This window comes from Ambystoma mexicanum, chromosome 12, assembly GCF_040938575.1.
Source record: "Ambystoma mexicanum isolate Mex_15411 chromosome 12, UKY_AmexF1_1, whole genome shotgun sequence".
Taxonomy (NCBI): Eukaryota; Metazoa; Chordata; class Amphibia; order Caudata; family Ambystomatidae; genus Ambystoma; species Ambystoma mexicanum.
The window spans coordinates 561830010-561851282 of record NC_090936.1 but is presented as its reverse complement, the minus strand read 5'-3'; the positions used below and the strand labels follow the sequence as shown (position 1 = coordinate 561851282).

Below are 21273 nucleotides of genomic sequence, written 5' to 3'. Positions count from 1 at the left end.
AAATCTCAAATGGGCACTGCAGGTAGCCCGACTCACTGGTCAACCATATGAACAAGTACTCCATCAATTGTTGGGAGATTACAGGAGCACCCCTCATAGCTCCACAGGACAAATCCCAGCTGAAATAATGTTCGGGAGGGACGTGCGTACCAAGCTACCTCAGTATGGACCCCAAGATGGTGAGCGACCGGCTGATGCAGAACTGAGAGAACAGGAGAGGTCTGCCAAACTCAAGGTGAAGCAGTACGCCGACGTGCGAAGGAAAGCCAGAGAGTCCAAGCTGGAGGTAGGGGAAGTGGTGACTGTGAAGCAACAACAGACACACACCTCTCTGTTCAAAGATGAACCACTTATCATCATAGTAAAGAAAGGCTTGATGATTATGGCCCAAGGTGACCATGGACCCACCCCCCCAAACTCCTTGCATTTCTAAAGACTTCCCCTAACCAGCCACCGGAGGTTAAGCCGAAGAGTGGAGATATCGGATGAATACTTCTTGGACTAACCGTATCATGGAGATCAAGAGGACTTGGGCGCTTCCGGTATGGAAGACAGAGCTGGATCAGAGGAAAGGTCTTCACCAGAAACTGTGAACTCCAGACCTCAAAGAGCGAGGAACAACCCTTGATGCCTCATTCTCATTCTCATCTCAAGTTCATGTTGGACCCCGGTGGGATAACTGTTTAATTTGGGGGTGGATGTCATGTTGACAGTTGTGTTACCCGGAGCAGGACAGCAGGACGGGAGGCGGGGAGGGAAGTGATGGTGGGAGGGAAGGGCAGGGGTTAGTATGTGCCTGGAGACTAAGAATAAGAATGTGTGTAACAAGCTCACCCAGAGATGTTTTTATGCGAGGGCAAAAGCGGCCCCACAAAGTTGCCTGATCTAAAGAAGTAAGATTCCTTTGTTCACCAGAAGTAAATAGCACACTTCAGGATATTTTATGGCATGGTGCTGAGGCTCTAAACCTATTGCCTGTCTGTTTTGTGTTGTATTGTGCCTGTCTGAAGTGAGGTAGCTTGAGATTTCATGTGGAATGTTTATGTGTGGATGATGGAATATTCTGAGTGGGTGTTCTGTGTAGAGGCCGTTACAGCTGGCTGGCCCTGGGTGATGGGAGCCGGTGTTGTCACAGCTTATGTCCTTTATGTCTTCATGTGGAAATGTAACTAAGAACTTGGAAATAAACTTACTTGAAGATATCTTAAAGAGCCTGGAACCTGCTTTTTAACAGTGGCGACGAGTCGGTCTTTGGTAACCTACGTGCCACAAGTTGATGGACTGAGGACCCTGCTGCGGGTGGTGCAGGAAGGACAAGCTTCTGGAGAAGGACAACACCGCCCCCAAAAACTGTAAGTCCCATCACCCAGGGTGCAGGGGGAGCCGGAGGATTAAAGCCCCATCTTTGGTGGGACCGGCGCACATAAGTAGTGGGCAAGCCGGGCCCCAGGGAGTCTTCAGGGAGAAGCCCTGACATCGCACCCCAAAGCGCAGGGGCAGGAACAGGAATTTGGCCCCATTGCAGAGGGGTCATCTCCAGGAGCAGGAAGGAGGACTGCGTCCCAGGGTTCAGGGGAAGTCCAAGAAAGAGGCCCCTTTTTGGATGGGCAGCTCCTAAGTAGGAGGCAGAGCTCTGCCCTGGGGGCTGGAGATGGCGCTGGACCAGCAGGTGAAAGATAATACTGGCAATACTGAGAAATTGATGTTGAAAGCAAATGCTGTACCCTGATCCTCCGTGAGATGTAATGAAGAGCTAGCCCACTGGGAGGAATGTGATGCTACTCTACGTTTTTTTTTTAAAGTTAGAATGGCAATAGAAAAAAGAGATGCTGCTCTGTGTTTGGGAAATGGATGTGAATTTGACATGAACAAGGAGGACTGTCTGCCTGACTACACGTCACTCCCATGTCATGTGCACTCATAGCAATGGGGAGCTGTTGTTTTAAACGGTGTCCTTCTCACAAGATAATGGCAGGCTTTGAAGTTATGGGAGCCTGGCAGCACTGTACTGTGCTTATCATGCACATCATTTTTTTGGCTGTCTGAAACTCTGGTGATTGATGAGCCTTTCGTGGTGAGGTCTCCTGGGAAGTGAACGACCGTTGGCCTATGAAGCTCTGCATAGCCCTGCTGAGCAGTAGTGACTGATGATGTCACACATGCAGCCGGGGGAGATGGTGAAGCATAGAATGTTCTTTGGAATGTGCTATTGTTAGAGCTTTGTATTATAAGTGCTGTTTGCCCTGAGGATGTAAAAGGGAAAGTACTTTAAGGAATCTGACATTTGGCAAGACATGTGTCTTAGAAGGAAGGAAGCAAAATATGTGTGCAGCTATATTAAGGCAGGAATGAACAATGCTTAGAACATGGGAACCCTATGATACGAATCGGATCCAAGAGACATGGTTTGTTTAGGTGCCAAATGTTGTGGTCTCTATGTTAGGTTTTGATCTGCCCCTGTCCATTCTCTGAGTATGTGTTGGTGCTGTACTGAGTGTGTTGTGGAATGTTTGGACAGGACCTTGCATGAGTGTTCCACTGCGCATGAGGGTTCTAAGAAAATCAGTTGGGACCTGGCACTGAATGGAAGAAGGGGCCGGTGGATGTCTCCCCCTGCCTATGTTACTTACCTTTCTGCCCTTATGTACTTGCCCTGAGACTGAACCCAGTAAAGACTTATGAAACCCACGAGCGGCTCCACCTGTGTATGTCTTGACTCCCAAACCCTGAACCTAACATTGGCGACGAGGATTTATCTCTGGGAACGTCCAATGGTGACAGTGAGCAGTATAAGGTTGGAAAGCTGCACTTCAGGAGAAGGAGTCCACTGACAGAATGTACATGCAGCAAGAAAAGGAGGAAGACCACCAGAGGAGCAGGAGACATCCACCGGCCACCCCAAGCTGTCCCTTGGCCATAAGGTGAGCATGCCCCGTTTGCCAAAGCCGTCAATAGACTGCGCCTAGTATTAATTTCATGGGGGCTGGCGCTTGCACCTTAAGGGGCGGTGAACTGTAACGGACCCATATGGCCGTAGTATTAACCCTGTTAGACACCGTTATGGTGCGGGAATTACCCTCAGAGGAAGAGCTACTTACTGCATGTGAGATCTGGCCTGGGGAATGGTCTCTTACCCTGAATGAAGGGCCGCACGGGAGCTTGCAAGTGCGCCATATGCCAGCAAGGTTTGACTTGTGGCGGTCCCAGTGCTCTACTAGAGAAATAAAGCAGGGCGGCCGGTTCTCTCTGTACAGGGAACAAGATGCCAATGCACTGGCACGTACCTCCTCCTTCTTTACTGCCTTGATGTTGGGCCGTGGAGCGTGCGGTCCGGGTGGCCGTTCCCTCAGTGTGGTCTGTGTGGCGCTTGGTGGCACCTGTTGAGGTGCTCTTTTGGGCGGCCTTGGTGTGGCGGTTGGAGCGGAGCTCTCTGTCCGTGGCCGCTCACTCGGGCCTAATGGTGACGTCACATTCCTGCTGGGGGTATCGGTGATCGTTGCCAGGCATAGACATAGATTGTTTGTGCCGGCATTCCAGGACCAGGAAGAGCAGTGAGCGCATCACAAAGAGATTGATTAGGGTCAGAGAAAAGGACCTTCCAACGTGGGATACGTGCTTTACTTCCGTGCTCAGACGGAAACACAACATTGGACATTTAGTGTTCCGGCAGCCACAGTGAACTGTATAATCTACTTATTCATGTACTGCATCAGAACTGGAACTTTGTCTACAGGAATATACAGGACGTGCAGCTTGAGGCGCAGGATCTTTTATTTAACTTTTTTTTTTCCTGGAATTTTGCCGTCAAGTTTAAAAAAAAAAAGGGGGACGTCAAATTAAGTACTTTTGTCGGCGCTGGAACTGCTACAAATACAAGTGACGGATTTGTTTGAAGGTCGGCGAAGATGACGTCTACAGTCAAGTTAACTGGCGAACCCAGACATGCAGTGATGTGCCACGATGTTGGAGGAACTGCGTTTTGAATTTAGGTACTGGGAGTTATTTATGGGTGTCGCAGTGATTTTAACAAATCTTATGGTCAACCCATTTATTGATTGAGTATTTGCCACTGCTGGTGGAGATGTTGTTTTTGGAAACTTTGGTGATTTGATATATTGCATCCCAGACTAAATTGTCATATGTGTTAACTTTGCATTTTTTTCCATGAATTTATCAGTGGGGCTCTGAAGACTTTAATGCTTGGATTTGGGAGGCGTTTATTTTTGAATTGCATTATTTCCACTTTTGGGTCTGATTCGTTCCACTGAAATGTTATGGGAAGGGCAGAGTAAGGTAACAATTTGAAGTTGGCATTATGATGTTAGAAGAGAGTGTGGTTTGTGAGTTATGTGACGTGGTTTGGCACATCAGGTGCCAGCAGTCTGGCATAGTAGGTGTCATTGGTTTGGCATAGGTTGCGCCATGGTTGGCATATTAGATGCCATTGGTTTGGCATAGGTTGTGCCATTGTGGGATATTAGATGCCATTGGTTAGGCATGGATTGTGACATGGTTGGCATATTAAATGCCATTGGCTTGGCATAGGTTGTGCCATGGTTGGCATATTAGATGCTATTGGTTTGGCATAGGTTGTGTATGAGTGCACAAGAAGTGCCATTTGTTCGGCATAGCTGTGCCACAGTTTGCTTTGGTGATGCCATTGTTTTAGCATAGTAGCTACACAAGTTGCATTGTAGATGCTTTTGGTTTGGTGCATGATGTGCACATGACGTCACTGATTGGGCGTTAGTAGTACATTTGAAGTGTACAATGTATGCCCTTGGTCTGGCATAGGATGTGCATTGGAGTGCATATGAGATGTGTGCATGCCATTATGGCTTTGTGCTAGGTGCAATGTTGTGTAACACATCAATAGTAATGTGTTTTGTGTCGAATTGACCCATGAAAAGGAAATGTAAATTAATTACTTGTCATGCATGGTATGTTAACAAACTATTTTTTTTCTACAGGTACACACAGATGAAATGTTTGTTTAACCCATTAATATCTTTGCCACATGTACACACAGTATCTCTCTGCAGGCTTGAATTATGGTTCTATTCGGGCGCATATTTTGTGTTAATGTTCACCATATTTAACGCTGAATTCGAGGCTGTGTGTAGGTGTGAGTGGAGTTGGTTATGGGTTGCGTGTACTGGACAATGGTCAGTCATGTTGTTAAAATGTGGAAAACTGTTGATGGGGATAGTCCCGTCAGCTTATTTGTTTGCAGAACAAATTTACTCCTGGCGCGTGTGCTAGGTTTTGAAGGTGTGTGTGCACACCTTGTAGTTGGAAGTTGGATGATTAGATTGTTTTGCATGTAACATGGTGGTTAGGGTTGCCTGGTGAATGAGGGCTGGTTCCCTGTTATTTGACGTCTGTGGTGGGGCCCGCTGCAGAGTTGGTGTTTGTCTATGGTTCGTGCTTAGCTGTTTTGAGCTAGAGTAAGGTAAAGTGAGGATAGCAAATTTTGCTCTGAGCTTTAGCTTGGTAAGTCAGAGTTGTATTGAAGAGGATTTGTCGGACCTGACCGCTGTGGTCAGTATCAATTTTTTGTGTTCAGAGCAATGTTGCATCTTCTCCCTGTGTTTTATCCTGTTGTTGTCTGGTGGTATAGGGGGAAGATGTGTTAGGTTTTGATCTGCCCCTGTCCATTGTCTGAGTATGTGTTGGTGCTGTACTGAGTGTGTTGTGGAATGTTTGGACAGGACCTTGCATGAGTGTTCCACTGCGCATGAGGGTTCTAAGAAAATCAGTTGAGACCTGGCACTGAATGGAAGAGGGGGCCGGTGGATGTCTCCCCCTGCCTATGTTACTTACCTTTCTGCCCTTATGTACTTGCCCTCAGACTGAACCCAGTAAAGAATTATGAAACCAACGAGCGGCTTCACCTGTGTATATCTTGACTCCCAAACCCTGAACCTAACACTCTACTTGGCAAAAGAGACATTTTCGGCGGATTGTGATGCTGGCATGCCGCTCCGTCTCAGTTAGTGAGGCGACAGGTAGCGGCCAACAAATAAGGTGACATTTTTAGGTCATGACAGTATGGTGGGGTATAGGCTTGTGCAGAGAGTAACAGCCATAATGTTGGGTAGTTTGGAACGTTATTATACCTATTTAAAACTGATGGAGCATTTTGCATGTGCAGGATGGTGAGTGCCTTGGTGCGATGTGAATCTGTAGAATGGGGGCACTGCGAGGATGCAAATGAGTTGTGTTTATAGAAGATATACATGCATCTTAAACAGCCCTGTTCTGTTATTTAAATGGGTAAGTGAAACGGTGACAATATAGTGTGGTAATATGTTGTATTGAAGGGTATTTAGCATAATTCTTTTGAGGAATTGCAGGTTTCGAGTGCCAAGCACCATGGCACATGGCCACTAACGTGCATAAATCGTTGCTGTTAGTGTAAGATGGGGGGGTATGTGTATGAGTGTGATAGCTTTAATCATTTTGAGGATTTTCAGCTATATTGCACGTCAGTAGAGCCTGTGTAAATGGCTATGGACTCATAGGTTTGCTTAAGAGCCTACAAATGGCTACGGACGTTGTAGTTCATAAAAGTGTTCGTTTTTGGGGATTTTACTTACTATGAGCAACATGGTTTTGTATTCAAATGTGCACAACGCAAATGTTTTCAGTGCGGTTTATGTATTGTTTACAGCATATGGTTGCAGCATTCTATGATTTTGGAATGCATGTTATGATGAATCTGACTCAGATAGGTTGGAGAGAGTCAGTGAGTGTTGGGTATTGGGTGAACTCACATTCAGCAGGGAAGTGTTGCAGTGTGAAATGCATGGTTTGAATTGTTTGGGTAATGTCAGTGGGGTATATAGTTTTCCATACATTGTTTTGGTTTGGTTTGGGTAGTTACCTGTCGTGGTAAAAGTTGAACACCCATGCGATTGTTCTAGAGTGAGGTAGCGCCTCGACTCTTTCATTAAGGATGTTAGGATTTTCTAATTTCATGTGAGGGGATTGGTCTGGTTATAGGGGTTGCCTGATTCCGGTAAAGGTTGAACAGCGATGAGGTTGTTCTGTGAGGGAGGTAGCGCCTCCTCTAGGGTTTTTTTTATCTTTCTCATCACATTGGACAGTAGGTAGCTGGTGGTAAAGGGGTAGCTGGGGACGCCTGGTAATGAGCCGTCAGTATTGAGTGTGGTAAGTCCTGAGATGATGGGTAAATTGTTTTCTATGTTACTTGTGGTATTTATTGTGGATTTCCTTGTATCCATGGGTTCAACAGCTTGTTTTGGGTTAGGATGTTTTCCTTGCTATAAGACCGTTTAGTTTTTACCAGTCATTGATGTTGGCATTGGGAGTGCGTGGCCACCGCTCCCAATGTGTTTGGAAGGCTTGTACATCCTGGTCTGGTGTAATGAGTATGGTATTAAGACCATGGGTGTTTGTGATCTCAGATATGTTGTATCTTTCCACTTTGTGAATCCCTGTTGGAGTGAGGTTGTGATTGTCTTTTTGGAGGCTTTGAGGTCTCAGTTCTCTAGAGTGGCAGTCTAGAGGCCTGCTGTGGTTCCAGGGTGGCAGCCTGGACACCCGCGTTGTTGTAGGCGGGGGCAGGTGGTAGGAGGTGTAGCAGTCTTGTGGTTATTCAGGAATGTAGGTGAAGTAGCCCAGTTTCAGGGTTGGCCAGGTCCTGGGGTGAGAGCCCAGTTGCTTGTTTGTGGCAGGAACAGGCAGATGGATGACAGTATTTTTGTTATTGGTACATGGAATGTAGTTTGTCAGGGTGTGATGTTTTGATGGTTGGGTTTGACCGTGGAAGTGTCTGTCTGCCAGTTGAGTGTTACGTGTGCATATATCTTGGAAGGTGGTAGTTGTGTTGTTCTGGTATGTGACTTGTTCTGTGCATGTATGGTTTAGTAAAGGAGGGAGGTGTGTTGTATTGTGCCTGTCTGAGGTGAGGTAGCTTGAGATGTCATGTGGAATGTTTATGTGTGGATGATGGAATATTCTGAGTGGGTGTTCTGTGTAGAGGCGGTTACAGCTGGCTGGCCCTGGGTGATGGGAGCCGGTGTTGTCACAGCCTATGTCCTTTATGTCTTCATGTGGATATGTAACTAAGAACTTGGAAATAAACTTACTTGAAGATATCTTAAAGAGCCTGGAACCTGCTTTTTAACACACACTTCAGGATATTTTATGGCATGGTGCTGAGGCTCTAACCCTATTGCCTGTCTGTTTTGGCAAAGATTCTGCCTCGATCAATTCATCATTTAATGCTTTCTGTGTTCACTGTGGTATTGTCATGGCCACAGGCCCCAGAACACAAAAACCACATCATCTAGTGATGGGGCAATGGGTCACTTGACTCACGTATGTCCCTTTGGGACCCATAAACACAGGGGCACTGGCTGGACTCGGTCCTGGCGCCTTTGGCACCAGGCTCGTATAGAGATGTGAGCAGGAACACTGTATTTCAGTGTAGGAGTGCTATTACTTTATTTCAGTGCAGGAGTGTTTTTATTTTACAAGAACTTTCCAGTAGCTGAAAGCCTTTATTCCAGAGAACATCCTTGTGTGCTGACTCATCGGGTGTGGCTCCCTAGGCCTGTTCTCCATGTGCTGACTCATCGGGTGTGGCAGGGTGTGGCTGGCAGGCTGAACCTGGTAGTCGTGGCTTCAGAAGCTCAGCTATATAAGCTGATCTATCCTTAAGGCAGGTGTTTCGCGTTACTGTGCACTCGCGTGCAACGTGACGCTCACCGTGAAACAAGGAGTTCTCCTGCATAATCACCTCCAGGAAACTGGTGCTTCATCGCTTCATCTGCAGACTCATCTTCTGACATCCAGTGATCTTGATCCCGATGCCGCAGCACCGTACTCCGCATCCACGAACTCAGACCCTGTGACGAAGGAGAAAGACAAGGTTAGAACATCTGTCCTAGGGCCGCGCCGCATTTGAACCCTGCACGCCCCCTACTGAACAACTTACCAGCTACTGTACCATTGCAGCTTCGTTCCTCATTCCCTCCGGCTGCCGCCTCAAGCTCCGCAGCTTCTGCCAGGCCAGCAACATCACCTACAAGGGAAGAAAGCAAAAGAGCAAATATCAAAAGTGGAACGGACAGCAATACAAGAGAGCGAACTTTACAATACAACAAAAACAGACGAGGAAAGACAAAGGCAAACAGGAACTCTTACCTGAAGTATAGTGGCTCAGTCGCACCAGGACTGGACTACCACTTGCAAGGGATCAGTGGAGGAACTTAGTCCAGATCATACAAGTGCCCCTGCCAGAAGCAGCAGGACGCAGTGCTCACCAAAACTAATCAACAGGGGAGCTTTCCAGGGACAGCGCATCCCACGGGTACCATGATGTGGGAGAAGGTGTCTGGAAGGGGATCAGGCGCACAAGCTGCATACTTAGGCCCCCTATTCTACAAGAAGGAGCAGTTCCGATCAGCATCACCTATTACCACCAGTCAACACATAAGCACAGAGGGTGTAGTCGGACCCGAGCGACCTCACCCCGGGGAGGGCTGCAACATGCTCCAACGCCTCCGCAGAGAACAGGTGAGCGTAACAGGTATATATAGTTTGTGTGCTCCTTGCGGCACAACTCCTATAGCATTCTTTCCTTCCTGTTGGAATTATGTTGATCATGTGCAATAGCCAAATTTGAAATGCATATTGGTAAATTGAGTGCCACAATGGTTGAGAAGTTAGCTCAGTGTGTTAAGCATTCATTAAAGAGATATTTGTTCCTATGCAAGATTAGAATATCACATTCCTGTAAAGCTGGCTGTGCCTTTCCTATGCCTGAAGTTTATATACCTGCCTGGGTATGTACTTGGTCTTGCTGCACAACAGATGCTATTATCAGCAATGTACCTGCACCAGATAGGGCTTGCTATAAAAACGAACATGTCATCCTTATGATGAAGGTCTAGAAATTGGTTTGTTCAAATGGGGTGTTGTAAAACCTAGGCAATCACCTCCAACGATGTTAGTCCAAGAGATGAATAAGTGTAAGATGAATAAGCATCACACTGAACTTAGCTCAGTGTGTTAAGCTCTCATTGCGAGATATGTGTTCCTAGGCAAGATTAGAATAGCACATTCCTGTAAGGCTGGCTTAGCCTTTCCTATGTCTGAATTTTATAAACCTGCCATTGTATGTACTTGGCCTTCGAGCACAACTGGTGCTATTATCAGCAATGTACCTGCACCAGATAGGGGTTGCTATAAAAACTAACGGTTCTACGTTATATCGTCGAAGTACTTTTCATCGTGGGACTTTTCATCGCCACTTTTTCATCGACCAAAACTCTTTTTTTTAATTTTCTTTTTATTTCTGGGGGGGTTCCGCTGCCCAGAACCCCCCTTACTTAAATAATCTTACCCCAAAAAAAACACCCCACAAAAAATATTTTTTTTTAAAAAAAGTTTTGGTCGATGAAAAAGTGGCGATGAAAAGTCCCACGATGAAAAGTACTTCGATGATATGCGTGTATACCAAAACTAACATGTCATCCTTATGGTGAAGGTCTTGAAATTGGTTTGTTCAGATGGGGTGTTGTAAAACCTAGGCAATCACCTCCAACAATGAGCATAAATTGTTAGTCCAAGAGATGAATAAGTATCCACATTTGGAACCAAAGCATTCATGGTTGTATCATGGCTTTGCCAGCAGACAATGCACTGATCCTGGTCAAATCATCTAATTTCTCGTACATTACTGTGCTGTCTTCTGTGAAGTTTGCCTCCTCGCATGCTGGTGGCATCTTTTAGCCCATTACTTGATCTTTCTTCTTATGTAGGCTATTTGAGTGGAAGGGGTGGTAGACAGAAGAGAGCGGACCAATGGTGCAGGACGCGGGCAAGCATATCTGCTCGTTTGGCACAAAAAACAATTCACATTTTTATGTAAAGCTTTAAAATACAAAAGACCAACCCAGATTGAATCTGTTAAATCACACTGATTGGTATGCTGGTATTTATATACTTCTCTTGATGATGGAGAGAATGAAGCTAGAATCAGTCTTTGTTACACCCTTCTATAATATTATGTTTTTAAAAATGGTTATGTTTGGTAATGTGATTGATCTACTTTCCAAGTCAGTTTTATAACATGAGATTTTTTTAGTTCATGGTAAGAACTGGTAGTGAAAGGGTTCAAATGCAGAAATTGCAGGGTTGGCACAAATCCCAGATTCACCCCCTAACCAGCTTTACTGTTAAGGCAGCTAAAAGCTGGAACTCACTGCCTCAGGAGCTGAGAGCAGACCAACCCTACCTAAAGTTCAGAAAAAATTTAATAAAACATATCACTGCCATGGATCCTTAGTCTCCCATCACCCTTAGAGGACCTGCCCACCTCCTTAGTGACTTGGTCATCCTGCAGTAACTGTGGACCACTGTACTAATTTTGACTTTTGCTCTAGTTTCTGAAGACCTTGCGCACTGTGACCTACGCGGGAGCCTAGTATTCTACAAAGGGCCCCACGTGGCACAATTATCCTCTGTATAGTGCCTACTGTTTATTAATCTAATCTCACTGGCTATTCATTTCTTCGTCCTTTTCTGTACATTGTATACATCCTGTAATCATGTAAAACAAAAATGTATATCTTGCTATTATGTAAATATTGTACCATGTGTATACGCAACTATGTAAGTCTTGCATCTCCATATTACGGCTCACTTTTACTCACGAGTCTGGTGCGCTTAACAAATGAATAAACAAACAAACAAACAAACAAACAAACAAACAGTGTGTGTAATGCTGGGCATCTAATTTAATCTTGTATTGCCTAGCCTCTTGAAATTCCCAGTCCCTAAACCTTTCAAAATTGTGAGCCCTGCAGAGTGATTTCATTTTCAGGATATGATCTTCAAAAAAGCCTCACTCATGGTTTCACTGGCTACAGTGTTGCTTACACTATAATAGAGAGCATTGATAAATTGTGTTGATCTCTAATGAAAACAATGTCCCACTTCTAATCTCAGTCTATCTGGATACAGACACCATCCTGGTAGCTTCTAATCTTCAACCACTATCCATACTATGGTCTGTGTAGCTTTCTCCTTCCTACCAATTGTTCAACTCTATCCAAGCTTGAGCACGTTTGCATTATGTGAGGCAACAAATGTCAGTTCTCTGTCTATTCTGGATTACATACAGTCCTGCATTAAAAAGTCTCCTGAATTTATGCTATAACATGAGTAACCTCTTCGTAGACTGATAATGTTGGCCTTCAAATGGTATTTGTTTATCATTCTGATTAGAGCAAGAATGAAGAGGGTAAGGGGACTTAAAGGGAGTAAACATCCCTATTTTTAATGCTGTGAAGCAGCATATCAACCTATAGATTGCGATTGCGGCGGGGGGTGCGACATGGCAGATATTCTTGATCACTTAATTCCTTTGGTTTGGTGGAGGGGGGCCCAAAGATGTCTGTGCCCAGGGCCCCAAAAGTGTTTAAGATGGCCTTGAGCGCACCAGATCCTTCTTATTCTTACTGCGCAGCGTGGTGCGCTGAGCAAATCCAGGCTGTCCCTCACTTGGAAGCTGCCATGACAATCAGCAAAAGAAAGAGGAAGAGATTAAGATGGTGGACAGTGTTATAGAAGTGATGAGAGACTTATCGAGGAAATTGATCACTGAACCCCAATAACAAGAGAACTACTAAAGACTCTGTTTGTGTGGAACATGTAGTTTTTCACTTTATTGTTCTTATGTTGTTATTGTAAATATAATGCTGTTCGAGTTGAGTAGATAAGAGAAGCATAATCCTTTGCCATTGTGTCTTTAATAGAATTATGACTTTCTTAAACAAATGTGTTGAAAATCTAAATTCACCACACACACAGTCCCTGCTCCTCCACATACATTGCCTGAGCTGCCTGCCCTCTGCTGCAGATTGCCATGATACCTTTGCCCAGGTGAAAGGTAAAATACTCCTAGGACTCCTCAACCAGTGCTCCTTAATGCCCAGCAGTTAGAGGGGAACGGTTCCTGTCCAGAGGACAATGATATATTAATTTTAGATCCTGGACCAAAATGCTTTTATTTGGTCTACTTACTTTGCATATCCACGAAGCCTTGCTGATGAGAGGGGCGTGGCTAACCGCCATGTAGAGCGGACGTGTCTCGTGTGAGCTCTGAGTTGATGTGCCACTATAAGCTGTTTTTACTTAATTTTAACTAACTTTGGAACCCGGCAAGCGGCACCGCCTGTAACGGAACCCCATCTACATACATCCGAACCATCTGCCAGTCGACCGAAGACTACGAACGCCGTTGTTAGGCGGACGAATTGTGCCGAGCAGAGTGAGCCAAGATGGCGGCTCCCGCGTCCTGACGTCTGGAGGACCGGAGCTCGCCTGCACTGCAGGGGACGTAGCCCGCCGAGACAAGCGGCAGACCAGGAGCTGATAGCCCACGCTGGGATCGAGGGAGAGGAGCGGCGCGGAGGTGCGATCGGGCCCCTGAGCCCACCGTTGAGCTGCGACCAGCCTGGGGAGAGCAGCGGAGCCCAGCTGAGCCGGGAGGAACGCCAGCGAGACCCGTGGCCGGCCGGCGCGGCGTAGGTAGGCGGAAGGGGGCTGACCCAGCCAGAACTGGGATACCGGAGCCCTTGATCCCGACCCTGCGGCCTGGATTGACTGCCCGCCCGTTCCCTGCAGCGCCTCCGATAAGAGGCCCCAGCGCTTCTGAGGCCTCAGAGCTCCCCCGCTGCCCGGGTTTGCCTGCGCCCGTCGGCCGGGGGGTTCTCGCCTGGTGCACAGTGTCCCCGCGGGCGTCCGGGCGCCCGGGGGCGCTCTCAGTGAACTGGCCGCCTGGCTTGGCAGAATCGAGCCGGCATCTGCGGGACAGGAGGCTTGGGGCGCCGCGCTCGGGTGGGGCCTCATCTCTCGCCAGGAAATCCTGCTGGAAAGCCCCCTAGTTTCATAAATAAAGGGAACCCATTCGCCGCACCCACGCAAGGCTGGCCTCCCTCGAGGCACTGGAGCCGCGGCTCCCCACCCTACGCAACTGTATGATTTAGCAGTCTGGACTGCCCACCCGCCCCCTACAACCTCTCAACAAGAGGCATCAGCGCTCCTCCACTGCTCGGATTTACCTGGCACCTAGAGCGCGGTGCCCCTACAGACACCCAGCGGCACCCACGACGAACTGGCCAACCTGCTTTGCCGTAACATAGGCCTGCATCCACTGATCTGAGGGCTTGCATTGCGTGCCTCCCTGACCCCTGCCACAGAAGTCTCATCCTTTGCCCAATAACTCCGCTGGAAGGCCCCCTCGGATCATCTACCAATCACCACAACACAGCGGAACTTCGGAGCATCACCACCTCTGGGCAACCCATATCAGTGAACTGCGAGCTGCCTCCACCTGCCCTCTTGAACGGACATTGCCTTCCCTCCCATATCGCTGGGCCGCTGCCCCCTCTGTGGCGACCTCGCAAAGACACCTACAGATCTTCGCCTCGATCCCGGGTGGCGCTGCCGGGTGGGCCTTGCGGTGTCAGTGAGAGGTTCCCCTCTGCAGCGGGAATCTGCGGACTGCCGCCTGTGCCCTAGGCGCCTCCGGAGCTGGACCTCTGTGCATCCCCGGGATGGCTGGTGAAAACAGCAAGCCCCGACAGCGGCAGACAACCATGGATACTTACACAGCCAGCGAGTCAACAGGCCTCGCGGACCTGAGTGGGGGGACCACAGACCCTCATTCAGACCCCACAACTACAACGCCCACTGAGCCCAGCAACACCCAGATCCTGGAGGCCATCAGGCTGCTTCAGGCGACAATGGAGCATAAGATAGATGCTGTTGCTACAGACCTGGGCCTCCTAAGACAGGACGTCCGAACCCTGGCTGGCAGGACGGAGGTGCTCGAGACACAGGTCAAGGAAAATACTGAATCTAAAACACACCTCCTCCGGGACGTAGATGAACTCCAACAAAGGGTCAAAAACTTGGAAAATAGAGCAGAGGAAGCAGAGGGGAGAGCCCGACGTAATAACATTCGCCTCCTCGGGCTGCCTGAGGGCTCCGAAGGCTCAGACCCCACAACCTATGTAGAAAACCTCCTCTTACAGGAAGTGGTCGCCGGGAAACTCTCCCAGGGATTCACGATTGAACGGGCCCATCGTTCCCTCGCTAGGGAACCACCACCAGGGGCCCCACCAAGACCTGTGATAGCTAAAGTTCTCAACTACAGGGACCGTGAAGTAATCCTGGCTTTTTCCCGAACAGGCGACCAGATAATACGTGACTCTGCCAAGATCGCTATTTACCCCGACTATACCTTCCAGGTTCAAATGGACAGAGCCCAGTTCATACACACGAAGGCCAGATTGAAAGCCGCCGGGCTGCGCTACATGCTCCTGTACCCGGCAAAACTTAAAGTACTGCACAAAAACAAAGCACACTTGTTCGACACCCCTGCACAGGCCAGGGACTGGATGGACGGTCTACAAATACCGGATATTGAAGAAAGGAAACGGAAGCCTAGATGATTGCTCCCCATTAACTTTCTGGGAACTGCGCGCTCTTTATCCACTACCGGTGGGTGCACTGAAATTCCATACAGCTGAAAGGATCCTTCGCTAGGAGACACACGAGTCAAGGTTCACTCCAACCCCTTGAAAGTTCCTTATTTTTGGGTACACATACCCTCCCGTAGGGCACCTGGAGCCAATGTACGGTTCCAAGGAGCAGAAACGGGTTTGTCATAACGAGGGAGACCTCGTTGGGCTGGTTCTATGTTTGACTTGTTTGCAGTTATGGGGGGGTGGGACACAGGGAATAAAGGGGAGGGAGCAACGGGGGGTTTACACCCATGTTGGGAATTTTGTTCAACAAACACCGAGATCACTGGATAACCTCACAACAGATCCACCATTAATTGGACCTTGCTCAGGGCTGGAGAGAAGTAACAGACACCATGCCACCTATGGCTGACGGAATTAAAGTTATGACATGGAATGTCAGAGGCATGAATAGCTTCGTGAAGCAACGCCGGATTCACACATACTTGCGACGCCAGAAGGTCGGAATCGCCATGCTGCAAGAAACACACCTAACAAAGGAAAAACTCAAGGCGCTAGCCAAAAAGTGGTAAGGAACCCTCATTGGCTCCTCCTATTCCTCATTTGCAAGAGGGGTCCTGATATGGATCGACCCGTCCGTCCCCTTCAGAGTACTGGGTTCCAAGACGGACGATGAGGGCAGGATGGCCCTTGTACAGGGCACCGTGGAGGGTAGAGACCTGTGCCTGGTTAGCACTTATGCGCCCAATCACGATGCCACGGCTTTCTTCAACTCCCTATATGCCAGACTGGGCCCTTACGCAAACAGCATTATGATTTGGGGAGGAGACCATAATTGCACCCTAGACCCCCTCTTAGATAGGTCAGACACTAAACACTCACGCCCGTCCTCCCCAGCTAAAATATTAGCTAAATTGATAAGCCACTTTTCACTCTGTGACCTGTGGAGGGAATTGGGCCCGGAGCGGCGAGAATACTCCTTCTTCTCCCCTCCACACAATGTCCACACTAGACTAGACTATATTCTAGTCAGTCATGGGCAGCAAGCCATGTTCCAGGACGCACATTATTTACCAAGGGTATTGTCTGACCACTCCCCCATGTTGGCTACCTGGGAGGTGTACCCGCCTAGACCCCCGGTTCCCACGTGGAGACTTAGAGCCGAGGCCCTGCTTGATGCGGCCTTCCGCGACCACATACAAGACAGTACGGAGGAATACTGGCAAAATAATTTAGATAGTGTAGAACATATTAGCACCTCATGGGAAGCATACAAGGTGGTTATGAGGGGGGAAATGATAGCCACGGTGGGGGGCGCCCAGAGATCCATCGTAAATTCCCTGGCGGGTGCAGAAAAGAAGCTGGGAGAACTGGAGAGCGAGGCAGACTCGACTCAACTCATGAACATTTGCAGGAAATAACCAAATTACGACAAGCCTGTCTGTCGCACTGGGAGACCCTTGGGAAATTAAGTTATGCTAAGCACACGGAAAGGACTCATGCCCTGGGAGATAAACCTGGGAAACTCTTAGCGTGGCTGTACAGGCGAGAAACCCCCAGGACCCCCATTTGCCACGTACGCAGACCTGATGGTACCACTGCGCACACCCAGGCAGAGATTAACTCTGTTTTTTCCGAGTTCTATCGTGACCTTTACTCTCCGACCCTGCCTCCACCCGACTCCGGGATCGAGGATGCCCTGGACTGCATAAGGCTACCCAAACTAGATACACAGATGGCCGAAGCCCTAGATGATCCGATCACCCCTGAGGAAGTGGTAGCAATAATTAGAACACTACCCTCTGGGAAGGCGCCGGGCACGGACGGCCTACCCGGGGAATTCTATAAGACGTACGAGGGGACCCTTGCCCCACTACTAGCGCAGGTATATAACGAAGCCTATGAACAAGGCACGCTCCCAGACTCCATGAGAGAGGCAGTTATTATCCCCTTGCTGAAACCCGGGAGGGATGGGACGGACTGTGGGTCATATAGGCCACTTTCTATGTTAAATGTAGATAGTAAAATACTGACGGCACTCCTCGCTAACAGATTACGCAGAGTGATTCCTGTGCTGATTCACCAGGACCAGACTGGTTACGTGCCAGGGCGCTCCATTACCGAAAACCTGCGTAGATTACACCACATTATATATAGCACCGAGCGAGGGCCCCAGAAATACGCTGTAGCGTCACTGGACGCCACTAAGGCCTTCGACTCGGTGAGATGGGAATGGTTATATGCCACTATGGCTAAGATGGGGATTGGACCCGCCTTCCTTAGATGGACCCAATTGATCTATACTAACCCCACCGCCAGGGTGCGTACTAACAAGACTTACTCAGACAAATGGCCCCTCTACAGAGGCACACGGCAGGGATGCCCTCTCTCCCCCATGCTATACATTATTGCTGCAGAACCAATTGCTGCATATCTCCACCAGGAATACGGAGACGGAGGCATTGTGTTGGACGGAGTGACACATCTTATCTCCATGTACGCAGATGACATGCTGCTGTACCTACATGACCCTGAGCACCTCCTGCCCCACATTCTGGAGACTTTAGATTGTTTCCACAAACTCACAGGCATTCAGATTAATAAAGACAAGTCTTGTCTCTACCCCCTCGCTGCGCTATATAGCGAGGAGCACAGATCCCTGCCCCCCCTGGACCTTCAGTGGCAGGTGACATCCTTTAGATACCTGGGCGTTACCATTCACCGTAACCCGAGTACCGAACACATCCTCAACACAGTCAGGGCAAAAGATGCACTTGCTAAGTCCATGGTTTTTTGGGGTAAGCTCCCTCTCTCTGTCACTGGGCGGGCAGGTCTCCTCAAAATGGTGGCACTCCCCCGCCTACTGCATTGCTTCACCAACATCCCCTTTTGCATCCCCCCCCGTCTTTTTCAGGGAGCTGAACAAACTCTGTAGAGGGTTCCTGTGGCAGGGTGGAAGGCACAGGGTGGCGCTCGACACTCTCCAAAGGCCCTATGAAAAAGGGGGATTGAAAATCCCTAATTTCGAACTGTACTACCTGGCCAGCCAACTGAGACATGTAACACATTGGATGGCAGACGAAGCCACTACAGACACCCGACTGCTTCAACCCGCCCTGCCTCGACTGCTACTCCGAGACCTGCTGTGGGTGGAACAGGGGGCGTTAAGACAGTATCCTTACCTGATTAAGCTTGGAACTCAGCTCTGGAAGAGAGCCTGCAGAACAGTGGGACCGCCAGACCCGTACTCCCCGCAGATCCCCATTGCGGCAGTCATGGCTAAATCCTCATGGGGACACACAGAAACACGCACCCAGTGGGAACCCTATGGGGTGGCAGTACTTGGGGACCTTGTTCACGACCAGGAACTCATGACATTCACGGACCTCAGTGAATCCACAGGCCTGCCCACAGGCCAGTTCTTGCTCCACAGAGCAGTGACACAGGCCCTGAAGATTAGATGGCCGGAGACTACTGTCCAAATCTTAGAAAATGAAATCGTTGAGTCAATACTGGACACTGCTGAAGGCGGCCACGAAATCTCCAGAATATATGAGGCCCTTCGGCAGGGCTCGACCAAGAATGAACTAAAATGCAAAGGGAGGTGGGAAAGAGAAATGGGCCTGGAATTTGAAGACAAAGCATGGGAGAAAATAACCCATTACCATAGAAAGATTTCCAGGAATGCCCGTCTTCAACTCATCCAGCTGTACATCACCAATAGGGCCTACCTACTCCCGAAGCTATTTCTAAGTTCAAAGGCGCTACAACCCAGACATGCCCAAAATGCCACGAGCCAAGGGCAGGAATGACCCACATGTTTTGGGGCTGTCCGACGATCCAGAGGTTCTGGGCTCAGGTGAACGAAAGGGCGGCGACTGCGGGGATTGAGGTAGAAATACGTGAGCCGGCAGCCTGCATATTGGGGCAATACAAGCGAAGCAGCAAGAATAAGCCCCTGAATAGACTCATTGACTTGATCTACATCACCGCGAAGAGGCGCATAGCTATGAAATGGAAGAGCGCCAGAGGTCCGACCGTGGCCCTCTGGTGGGACGACCTCAGGAGATGGATAGCTGCTGAGACTGCAGCGTGGGAAACGGCGATTCACGTGCAGCGCCTCGACTCCAGCGCTGATTTGCTCAGTTGGGTGGCGCTTACGGTGCCACTACTCCACCCCGAAGCGCAGGACTGTGCCTCTGATAAAACGGACAGTCCCGGCCCGGCACGAGATCCTAAAGAAGCCTGAGGACATTTCGGTGGTCTCGGTTGGAAGGGGGAGGGGGGAGGGAAGGGAGGTTTGGGGAAGTTACACAATGTTGTTCTTGAGTTATGCATACCACATTGTCTATCAATGAGTCAACTGTGTCAAAATCAATAAACACATTTAAAAAAAAAAAAAAAAGCCTTGCTGATGAGCTCTGAACCACAGGTGATACTTCCAGTGATGGTTACTAAGTGGCTGTACATGTGTGACTTGGGTAAATGGAGTTAATGTACTGCAAGGAGGAAGTGGCGAAACAGCCTGATTGGAGAACAATGTTTCTGTCATAGAAGTCTGTGCTTCTCAAGAGTATGTCAGGAAATAAATAACATATAATGACATGGTGTGGCGTCATTCAAATATACGGAAAAGAAAAGCGATCATCAGAGGTGGCGCTGTGGCTTAGTTGGTTAAAGCGCCTGTCTAGTAAACAGGAGATCCTGAGTTCGAATCTCAGCAGTGCCTATACGTTTTGTTTTTTTACTACCCTTCTTATTGTGAAGTTTAAATACTTCAAGTTTGTAATATTAATATTTTGTATAGTTAATAGATTGCCTCGCACCGTCCCAAAACTGTAGAAAAAAGATACTTTTTCACCCCTGGCAGTTTAGAGAAAAGTTTTCATTAAATACCAACACAAGTGTTAACGTAGCACAAATATGAATAAATAATGTATATGAAATCTTTCTGAAAAAAAAATGGCCAGGCACTGAACGCAGAAAACGCATCGTGAAAATATAACGCCTCCCTCCGAACTATACGGTAGTCAAGTGCGACGGCCATCTTTAAATGCTGGTATTCCCCCTTTTAAATCATTGTGAAATGGGATTTGAAATGTGTATTCTTTTTCAATCAACTACAAATCAACTATATTGTGACATCAACACTGGCACGTGCAACTGTCCGACGTCAGGTCCTGACCTGCACTAATGAAGGTGCCGAGCAGTTCCAGTGACGCAGTAAATACGTGCCTGTGTGATGATCACGTGCTGCACCCGCGCGCGCCATGGTCCCTTCGGTCCGCCGACCGACTCCGCCCCACACTGAGGGTCACACAACCATCTTGATGGGGGAGTCGGGATGGAGATCCCGGCTTCACGTAAAAAAAAATGCAAAAATAGGTGTTTCTTGTTTCGCTAACCAGTCCGAACAATCCCTACAGACAAACGCACTAATGCTGATTTATAGTCATAATTTACCTGGAGCTGTTTTCTTTTATGCGGATTATTATATGCGCGTTTTTAGGGAGAGGTGTCAGTATGGGGGCACGGAGGTGTTTCTTTTCAGCTCCGGCTTAGAAGGGAGTGCGCAATATAATTCGAATATGACTTTTGCTACATAGCTACCGTTTCCATTTTAGTATAAGATCGACATTGAGGTTTGTAGCCCCCATCACATCCACCACACTAAACATGTCTGTCCCTTACAGCTATTACCTTAACATTATTGCTAATGTATTTAAAATCGCAATGTCTGTTTAGC

General features: G+C 48.2%; 1 long non-coding RNA gene and 1 other non-coding gene across 2 annotated transcripts in view; both read left to right on the top strand.

Annotated features, from left to right (window-relative positions):
* LOC138513014 (uncharacterized) overlaps positions 1-21273 on the top strand; it is a 502796-nt gene that overhangs the window by 467421 nt on the left and 14102 nt on the right. The window lies entirely within an intron of this gene.
* Positions 20183-20256, top strand: TRNAT-AGU (transfer RNA threonine (anticodon AGU)). The gene has a single exon. It is a non-coding gene; the product is annotated as a tRNA-Thr (tRNA).